The sequence below is a fragment of the Sapajus apella genome, unplaced genomic scaffold (genome assembly GCF_009761245.1).
Source record: "Sapajus apella isolate SASKATOON/1434 unplaced genomic scaffold, GSC_monkey_1.0 scaffold6, whole genome shotgun sequence".
Taxonomy (NCBI): Eukaryota; Metazoa; Chordata; class Mammalia; order Primates; family Cebidae; genus Sapajus; species Sapajus apella.
The window spans coordinates 60,199,308-60,207,942 of NW_022436946.1; positions in this window are offsets into that span (position 1 = coordinate 60,199,308).

The window sequence follows — 8,635 nt, forward strand, 5'->3', positions numbered from 1 at the left end:
TACTATTTTTACAACTTTGCAAGTCCAATGTTATTTCAAAATAAAAAGTGAAAAACAAAGCATAACAAAAAACGGAACGGGAGCAATTTCTGACCATTACTCTGCATAGAGACCTTCAGTATTCCTGCCTCTCTTACATTTATCACATTTATCCAATTCCTCTGAGAACATCTTGAGAGCAATGCAAGCAAACACTGTTGTGTCCAAAACACCTGTATGAGAAGGCTGAGCCTCTCTTTTCCAGGTGCTGAAGAATCTTTAACTCTACCTCATTCATCTGCTCTTCTCATTTACTTCACTGAAAACCAGTGTTATGGAACTCTGTGGCTAATTTTGACCAATCATCCCATGTTTACTAAGCACAGACAATGTGTGTGCAAAAAATGTAATTTATTTATTATTTTGGTATCCCCAAATGCATAGATGCTCATAGATGTCAGGGCTATCCTTAGGAGACTTGGGGGTCCAGGCTAACTCCCAGGGTCAGAATCGAGGATAAATCTGTACCCTCTTTGTTGCCCTAAAAACCCTCCCCTTGAGGTGGAGGTTGCAATGAGCTGAGATCACCCCACTGTACTCCAGCCTGGGTGACAGAGTGAGACTCCGTCTCAAAAAACCAAACCAAAACAAACCAAAAAACAAAAAAACTCTCCCATCAGGGCTCCCACAGATGCTATCACATTGTGGTGTATTTGCTTGCTTTTTTTTTTTTTTTTTTTTTCTATGTGTCCCTTCTCACTGGGGTAAAGATCCTGTCTTCTAGGAAATCTTCATCAAATTCTGGAGCTGCCGTTTGCTGGGTAAGCCTCATATTCTTCATCTTGAAAGTGGTGATAAAGTAATCCCAGCACTTTGGGGGCCAGGGAGCATGGATCACTTGAGGTCAGGAGTTCGAGACCAGCCTAGTCAACATAGCGAAACCCCGTCTCTACTAAAAATACAAAAAGTAGTTGAGCGTGGTGGTATGCACCTGTAATCTCAGCTACTCAAGAAGCTGAGGCAGAAGAATTGCTTGAGCTCGAGAGGTGGAGGTTGTAGTAAGCCAAGATCGTGTCACTGCACTCCAGCCTGGGCGACAGAGTGAGCCTCCAACTCAAAAAAAAAAAAGAAAGAAAATGGTGATAAAGGCTGGGTGCAGTAGGTCACACCTGTAATCCCATCACTTTGGGAGGCTGAGACAGGCAGATTGCTTGAGCTCAGAAGTTCAAGACCAGCCTGAGTAACATAAGGAGACCCCCATCTCCACAAAAGATTTAAAAATTAGCTGTATGTGGTGTCACATGCCTGTGGTCTCAGCTACTTGAGAGGCTAAGGTGGGAGGATCACTTGAGCTCAGGAGGTTGGATTGCTTGAGCCCAGGAGGTCAAGGCTGCAATGAGCCATCATCACGCCACTGCACTCCAGCCTGGGCAACAGAATGAGAGCCTGTCTTTTTAAAAAGCAGAAACACATAAGTGCCTTTGGTCATCATGGTTGTCGCCCCTCCCTTCCCTCTACCTCCTGCCTGAAATGTGGATGTGATAGCTGGTGTTTGCATCAGCCTTTGCTCGTGGGGCCACCTTCAGGCTGAAAGCCAGCAGCTAAAGATATAGAGCCCAAAGATCGAAGGCACCTCGTCCTGGATGCCTGTTGCTGTGCCAGCCCAGGACTCCCACTGGGAAACTTTCATGCAAGAGGAAAAGAAACTTCTATCTCCTCTTCATTTTACCCAGCAGTTGAACACAATTCCCAAAAGATACACTGAGGATTAGGTATTGCCTTAGCCTGTCAGCCTCAAAACCTACTTCAAAAAGGCGCAAGACAGCTTTGGCAGGTCTTGTTCCTCATGAACATATGCTGATTTCAAGGGAACCTTTGAAGAAGGACAAAGCTGGAATGCCTGCCTGAGAGGAATGTGTAGATGGGAAGGACACACTTGGCCTTGGGATGGATAAGGGGGTGGTATTTGATTGAATGCATTTGAACTTGAAGTCATACTCTTGGCATCCGGTGGTACAGGGGTCACCTTCTTCCAGGACTGCTCTCAGAGCCATTTTCCCTGCCCAGTGGGTCCTGGGAACTGAGCTGCCTGCTACACTCCCGAGACCCTGCCCACACGGAAGCCATGCCTAGCCCTAGTGAAACAGAACCCAAGAGGAGGGCAACTTGACTAACCTAGCCCCCTCGAAGGGTGTATCTGTGGTGTCTCGTGACTCAGCTCCCGTACCTCCTTTTTCCAGACACACACTGCAGTGAGAATAGGTTAAGCAACGGTCAGCTTCTTGCCTGATGTCAGTCCAGGGCCCTGATTTTAAAAGAAACGGGATGTGTGGGGAGGGGAGAATCAAGTCCATTGAGGCCTGATATTTGCCTCGGGAAATGCAAGGCTGTGCACAGCTCACAGTTCACAGCGGGAGGAGAACTTTCTTGAAACTCTTGGCTTGTCTATAGGTTGCAAAGTCTGTGTGTAGCTCTTCGTGTGAGGAAGCCATGAGAAAGAAGCAGTTCTTGCTTTCCTGGGGGGCATCATGGCTCTAATGGTGACATTTCCACAGGACACGTCCTTCTCCCCGCCAGGCTCAGCCGAGCTCTTGCGCATGCGCTCCTCGCCTCTGCGGTCATGGGGACGGCCACTCGGGAGGCGCTGGCGGCCATTCCCAGTGTTAGGCTTCCAAACAAACTCTTTGGTTTTATTTTATTTCTGTGAGCGTAGGAATGACATTTAATCTCATTCCTTTCTTCCTCTACCTTCCCCCCAGCACTTTGGCTTGATTTTACAGCTCGCTCCTGTGGGGGCCATCACCCCCCAACAGGCGGCCCCGGACTGAGCTCCGGCCCATGCCAAACTGGCCTAGGCCTTGCTGGTATGAACACAACTGGAGGGCACAATGAGGCTCTTCTCCCGGCTCCAGATACGAATGTAAATTAAACCTCATTTAGCCAGGCGATCCCTTTTGATTTATCGGCAGATGCCTCTTGCTGTTCAAGCCTTGTTAAATTGCTCACAAACACTTCACTGACCAGCTGTTCCTATTAAGCCTAAAGAGCGCTGCGGAGCAGGGGTCAATCCCCTTGCACTTTGGATGGTTCTTATGTGTCATCCCTGCGGAGCGGCCACAGGGAGGGCATTGTCCCCTGCTCCCTGGGGGATGGCTGGTTAATGGGAATGAGGAATTCTTGTGCCTGTGGGTGTGAATGGGCGGGGGAAAGCTGCCCTGGTCAGACCTGGCTCTGTTCTGCATGTGGGGTTCCTGCCACGTCAGGCTTTGGATGAAGGCAAAGGTCTGACTCCCAGCCCTTGGGCTGTCAGGTAAGTACCTGCCCCATGGATGAACAAGCGCAGCACCTGTGTAATGTTCTCCCCACTTGCCAGCCAAGGATGTGGTATCACTGAGCAGAGCTGGCCTCCCAAGCCCAGGCACAGGCACACATCACTGCAGGTAACCTGTGTGCTCTGGAGGAGGGAAACTCATGCTTATCTGTTGTCTCCCAGTTGTACTGGTGATATGTATTGAGTGATATGTACTGGTGATATGTATTGATATGTTCCCCCTTTGTGAAGCTCAGGGCCGTTCACTCTTGCATGCTGCAGCTCCGATTGAATAAGAAAGAGTCCCCATCTTGGTGGGGGTGGGCACAGCCCTGCACTAGGCCGCAAGCAACCTCCACTTGCAGCTTCTCCCTCTGTTGGCAGCTTTGTGTAGTGCAGGAGCTGCACAACTGCGCTGGGACCAAGGGAGCATGACTGGCTGCCTAGCATTTTTCTCCATAATTTGTTTTCCACACTCCCCAGTGTGTCCTTGTGCCTTCCTGTCTCATGCACTTATTTCCTTCTATTTCCTCAAACTGGAACTCCACCAGGTCACAAGTGGTCTTTTGCCAGGGGACTGAGCACAGAGTGTGAGGCTGTCTATAGCAGAGCTCAGGGTGTGGCCCTGTACCAGGGCTATGGGGGGCTCATGTGCCAGACCCAGGGGCCAGGGAAAGCCTTGCTTCTGAGTGGTCAGTGACAGGGACAGTGGTGGTATTGACACGTGGACTCGGGTAGGGGGAGTCCAGAAAGTCATGGCCTCTACTCCTGACCCTTTTGAGAACCTAAGAACTCTTCTGAGAATCCACATCTGAGGCTCTTGTTCCAGCTGTAGAGGAATCTTTGGATTTAGAAGTTTCAGCAAAATGTCTCAAGGGCAAGATCCTGAGAATGGACACATTACGCCCCAAGCTCAGCCTAGGACCACTCTTCCTACAGCCGTGAACCCATGATCTAGAGCCAGGTCTGCTGTGGACGGCTTGGGGGAGTGGTGGTTAACATGTCCTGGGTGACAGGCCACATCCTGGGCCGAGTCTGTCTCAGAGAGAAACTCCACAAGGATTCTTCAAGACTGAATATTAGTGTGTGGGAGTATCCACGTTAATCCCCTCCTCTTCCTGTCCCCTCAAACACAAGGATAAACAACATAAAATAAACCGCAGGCCAGAGGAGGGGCTCCTGGATGTAATTTGTCCAGGGCCACGCTGTCTTCTCCGAACTCAGACCCTCAAGGTGGGCATTGTGCTGTGAAAATCCCAGGCTCTTGAACTCATTCTTAGGGTTCAACCTGGGCCTCTGTGGCCAAACCTCCTTTCCCACACCCCTGTCACATTCATGCTGCTTTCCCGAGATGCCAGGGGCAGGTTCAAGGTGGGCTGGGGTTCTCCGTTGCTCACGGAGCCCTCTCTGAGGATGCTCAGCATCTTTCTAACCTTTTTGGTGCCAGCAATGGGCAGCACGATATTTTCGGAAAAAGAAACAAACAAAAACCATGATTCTCCTTTATGTCCCACACTAATATGCGTTCATTCTTCTTCTTTTTTTTTTTTATAAATCCTTTTTTTAATTTTAAAATATGCATTCGCTATAAACCAACATTTAAAAACCAGTAACATTTATAAAATATTTATATTTTACTATACAAGTAATTGAAATAAGTATCCATAGACTCTCTAGTAAAAAGAATTATCATTGTCCCACACACCCACATATAAAGTCAGATATTAGTATGTGGAAATTATATTGGTTTACTGATTTGGGTATGAGGTATTATGTAAATTCTACACGTAGGATTTTAATTTTATTAATCTCTTTAGTTATCACTCATACATGGTATTTGTGGAGTTTAAACTTTTCTGCATAAATTCAAAACTTGTTATTATTTTCTGTAGGAGCTTTGCCTTCATGTGGCAAAGGAGAGCGAAGTCTCAGATGAAATTGTGTGTGTGTATTTATAATAGTTCTGATTTTAATCATTGTAAAGATCTTTGTTATATATGCATATATGCACACATATCTAAATTATAGATATATGGCTTCCGAGTGAGATTTTATTTAAAGAAAGACTTCCTCAGTTTTAATAAAGAAAAATTAAAAAAAAATTATCACCATTTCCTGATAATTTTACTTTTTGCTATTCTTCCATTATTTATTCCTCTAAATGTCTCAAAACTATTTTAAGGGAAACTTTTAAAAAGGGAGAAATAAAAAGGGAAGTATGACTCAATCTTCAGTGATTCGATTTAAAAAGGAGACAAAAAGATCTGTTTCTGAACTGAATGACAAATTCCAACAATTGTAGTCAAACTAGGAACAATTTGTAGAATTGTAACATGTCTTTAGCCTTATTTTAGTTTAAAAATGTTAAATGGTATTTGTTACATTTAAAGTTTTGATCAGTTTTGTTTTTCTCATATGAAAGTACAAGCTCATTTGGCTTCCTGGTGAAAAGTTCAAAAAAAAAAAAGCTGTGAATGTAGACACACTGATAAAACAGTTTTGGTAGAATTACTGATAATTGATATACAACTTGATCAACAAGTAGTTTTTTCTTGAATTATGCAGTCCTAAGTATTTCGTGAATGTTTTGGTCTGGATTTTAATTGGACTTTGGAATTCCACCTATAATTTTATCTCACTGATGCCCTCTTTTCACAAATTTAAATGACAAATTTTTGCCTATATCTACTGGTATTGCTATTTCATTATACTGTTCTCTCCATAAAAATTAAAAACTAGATCTAGTAATTATATGTAACATACTGTTGATTGTGGACATTTTGAAAACACAGCAATATCCATATCAACTATAAGTGAAGTTTGTTACTACATCTGATTTGTCTGCTTCCTTTTTAAAAAAATTTTTTACGGACTAATATGTTATTTCAGGAGCTACTGTATCATGCAGGGACTAGCATTCCAACTATTTGAAACCATCTGTTTGAGATGATGTTACTGGAATCTTTTTTCTTTTGTTAGTGTTTAGTCAAAATTGTTTCTTTAATAATTTTACAAAATGGCTGAAATATCTTGCTTCTTTGAGAATGACCCTTAAGGAACTTAGTTCCTGATTATCAGGAAGAAAATTATTTTGGTGTCACTTGAAATACACAGCAGTGGCTGAGAAAATATCTTTTTGATTGTCTGGGAAGAAGTTTATTTGATATAAGAAAATGAGTAGATTAAAATTCTAGAAAACCTTATGATTGAAGTATGAATCTTTGTTTTTAATAACACAGTGATCAGTCTTTCTACCTCAGTAAGAATTTTGAGTTGTATGTGATTTTGCTTTTTTTTTTCCATTTATTTATTTTATTGCATTTTAGGTTTTGGGGTACATGTGAAGAACATGCAAGATTATTGCATAGGTACACACGTGGCAGTGTGATTTGCTGCCTTCCTCCCCATCACCTACATCTGGCATCTCTCCCCCTGCTATCTCTCCCCAGCTCTCCACCCCTCACCGTCCCTCCCCTATTTCCCCCCAACTGACCCCACAGCTTCTGCACAGCAAAAGAAACAGTCATTAGAGCAAATCGGCAACCAACAGAATGGGAAAAAATTTTTGCAGTCTACCCATCTGACAAAGGGCTGATATCCAGAATTTACAAAGAACTAAAACAGATTTACAAGAAAAAAAACTAACAAGCCCATTCAAAAGTGGGCAAAGGATATGAACAGACACTTTACAAAAGAAGACATACGTGAGGCCAACAAACATATGAAAAAATGCTCATCATCACTGGTCATCAGAGAAATGCAAATCAAAACTACATTGAGATACCATTTCACGCCAGTTAGAATGGCGATCATTAAAAAATCTAGAGACAACAGATGCTGGAGAGGATGTGGAGAAATAGGAACACTTTTGCACTGTTGGTGGGAGTGTAAATTAGTTCAACCATTGTGGAAGACAGTGAGGCGATTCCCAAGGACCTAGAAATAGAAATTCCATTTGACCCAGCAATCCCATTACTGGGTGTATATCCAAAGGATTACAAATCGTTCTACTATAAGGACACGTGCACACGAATGTTCATTGCAGCACTGTTTACAATCGCAAAGACCTGGAACCAACCCAAATGCCCATTGACGATAGACTGGATAGGGAAAATGTGGCACATATACACCATGGAATATTATGCAGCCATCAAAAACGATGAGTTTGTGTCCTTTGCAGGGACATGGATCAACCTGAAAACCATCATTCTCAGCAAACTGACAGAAGAGCAGACGATCAAACACCGCATGTTCTCACTCATAGGTGAGTGTTGAACAATGAGAACACATGGACACAGGGAGTGGAGCGTTCATTCTTCTAATGAAAACCTTATTTTTAACCTTGGCAAGAGTTTCGTTGTTGTCTTACTTTTGTTTTCTACTTTGTGATCAATGCCTTTCCCAGTGATGCCCAGTAGCTTTTGCGTCCTTTTCTTTAGAGGGGCCGTGGGCAGCTCTGTGTCCTCTGGCACAGCCCACACTCACCCAGGTTCCTTGCTGGAGCAATGCTACTGGTTCAGAACAAGCCTCCTATTAAGACCAATTTGGGTGATTTTCTCCAAGTGCAGCCTTGCATTTTCCCCTTGTTAAAACTCATTCGCCATTTTGCTATCCACTCACCAGCTTGAAAAATTCTTGGTTCGTTGTTCCCTTTAGCTTAGAATTTCCTTGCAGACTTTGAAATTTCTTCCTCCCTTTCAGCATGGTTTTAAGTAGTTAAATGTGTTCTGCTCTGAGTCAGACTTCATCTCTGGATCCTTTAGGCTCAATTTTCTATACTTTTTTCTCCACTGACCTCTCAAAAAATGATGATTGTCCATTAGGCACAAGGGAGGGAGAGAGAGAAGAGTTCAGCCTCCTGCCTTCCTTCATCTTCATTACATCAGTTCCAGTCTGGACCTCACTTTGAGGAGGCAGCCAAAAGGTCTTGGGCTGCAGAGTCAGACCTGCATTGAATCTCAGCCTCTTTCTAGCTGGGTTACCTTGGGCAGCTTATTTAATTTCTCTGAGCCTCAATTTCCCAGCCATGAAATGGGGATGCTAATCCCTGCGTCAGAGAGCACCCACATAGAATACAAAGGGTGGAGCCATTTGATGGCCAGGGATGACAGAGTGTGGTATGGTTTAGCTCTGTGTCCCCACCCAAATCTCATGTTGAATTGTGATTCCCAATGTTGGAAGAGGGGTCTGGTGGGAGGTGAATGAATCATGGGGGCAGATTTCCCCCTTTCTTTTCTCATTTTTTTTTTTTTTTTTTTTAGCTGGGAAATGAGCTGCCTCAAAGGGTTGAGGGGAGGATCAAAAACAGACCATTTCCAGGCAGATCTCAGAACCAAAGATGTGAAG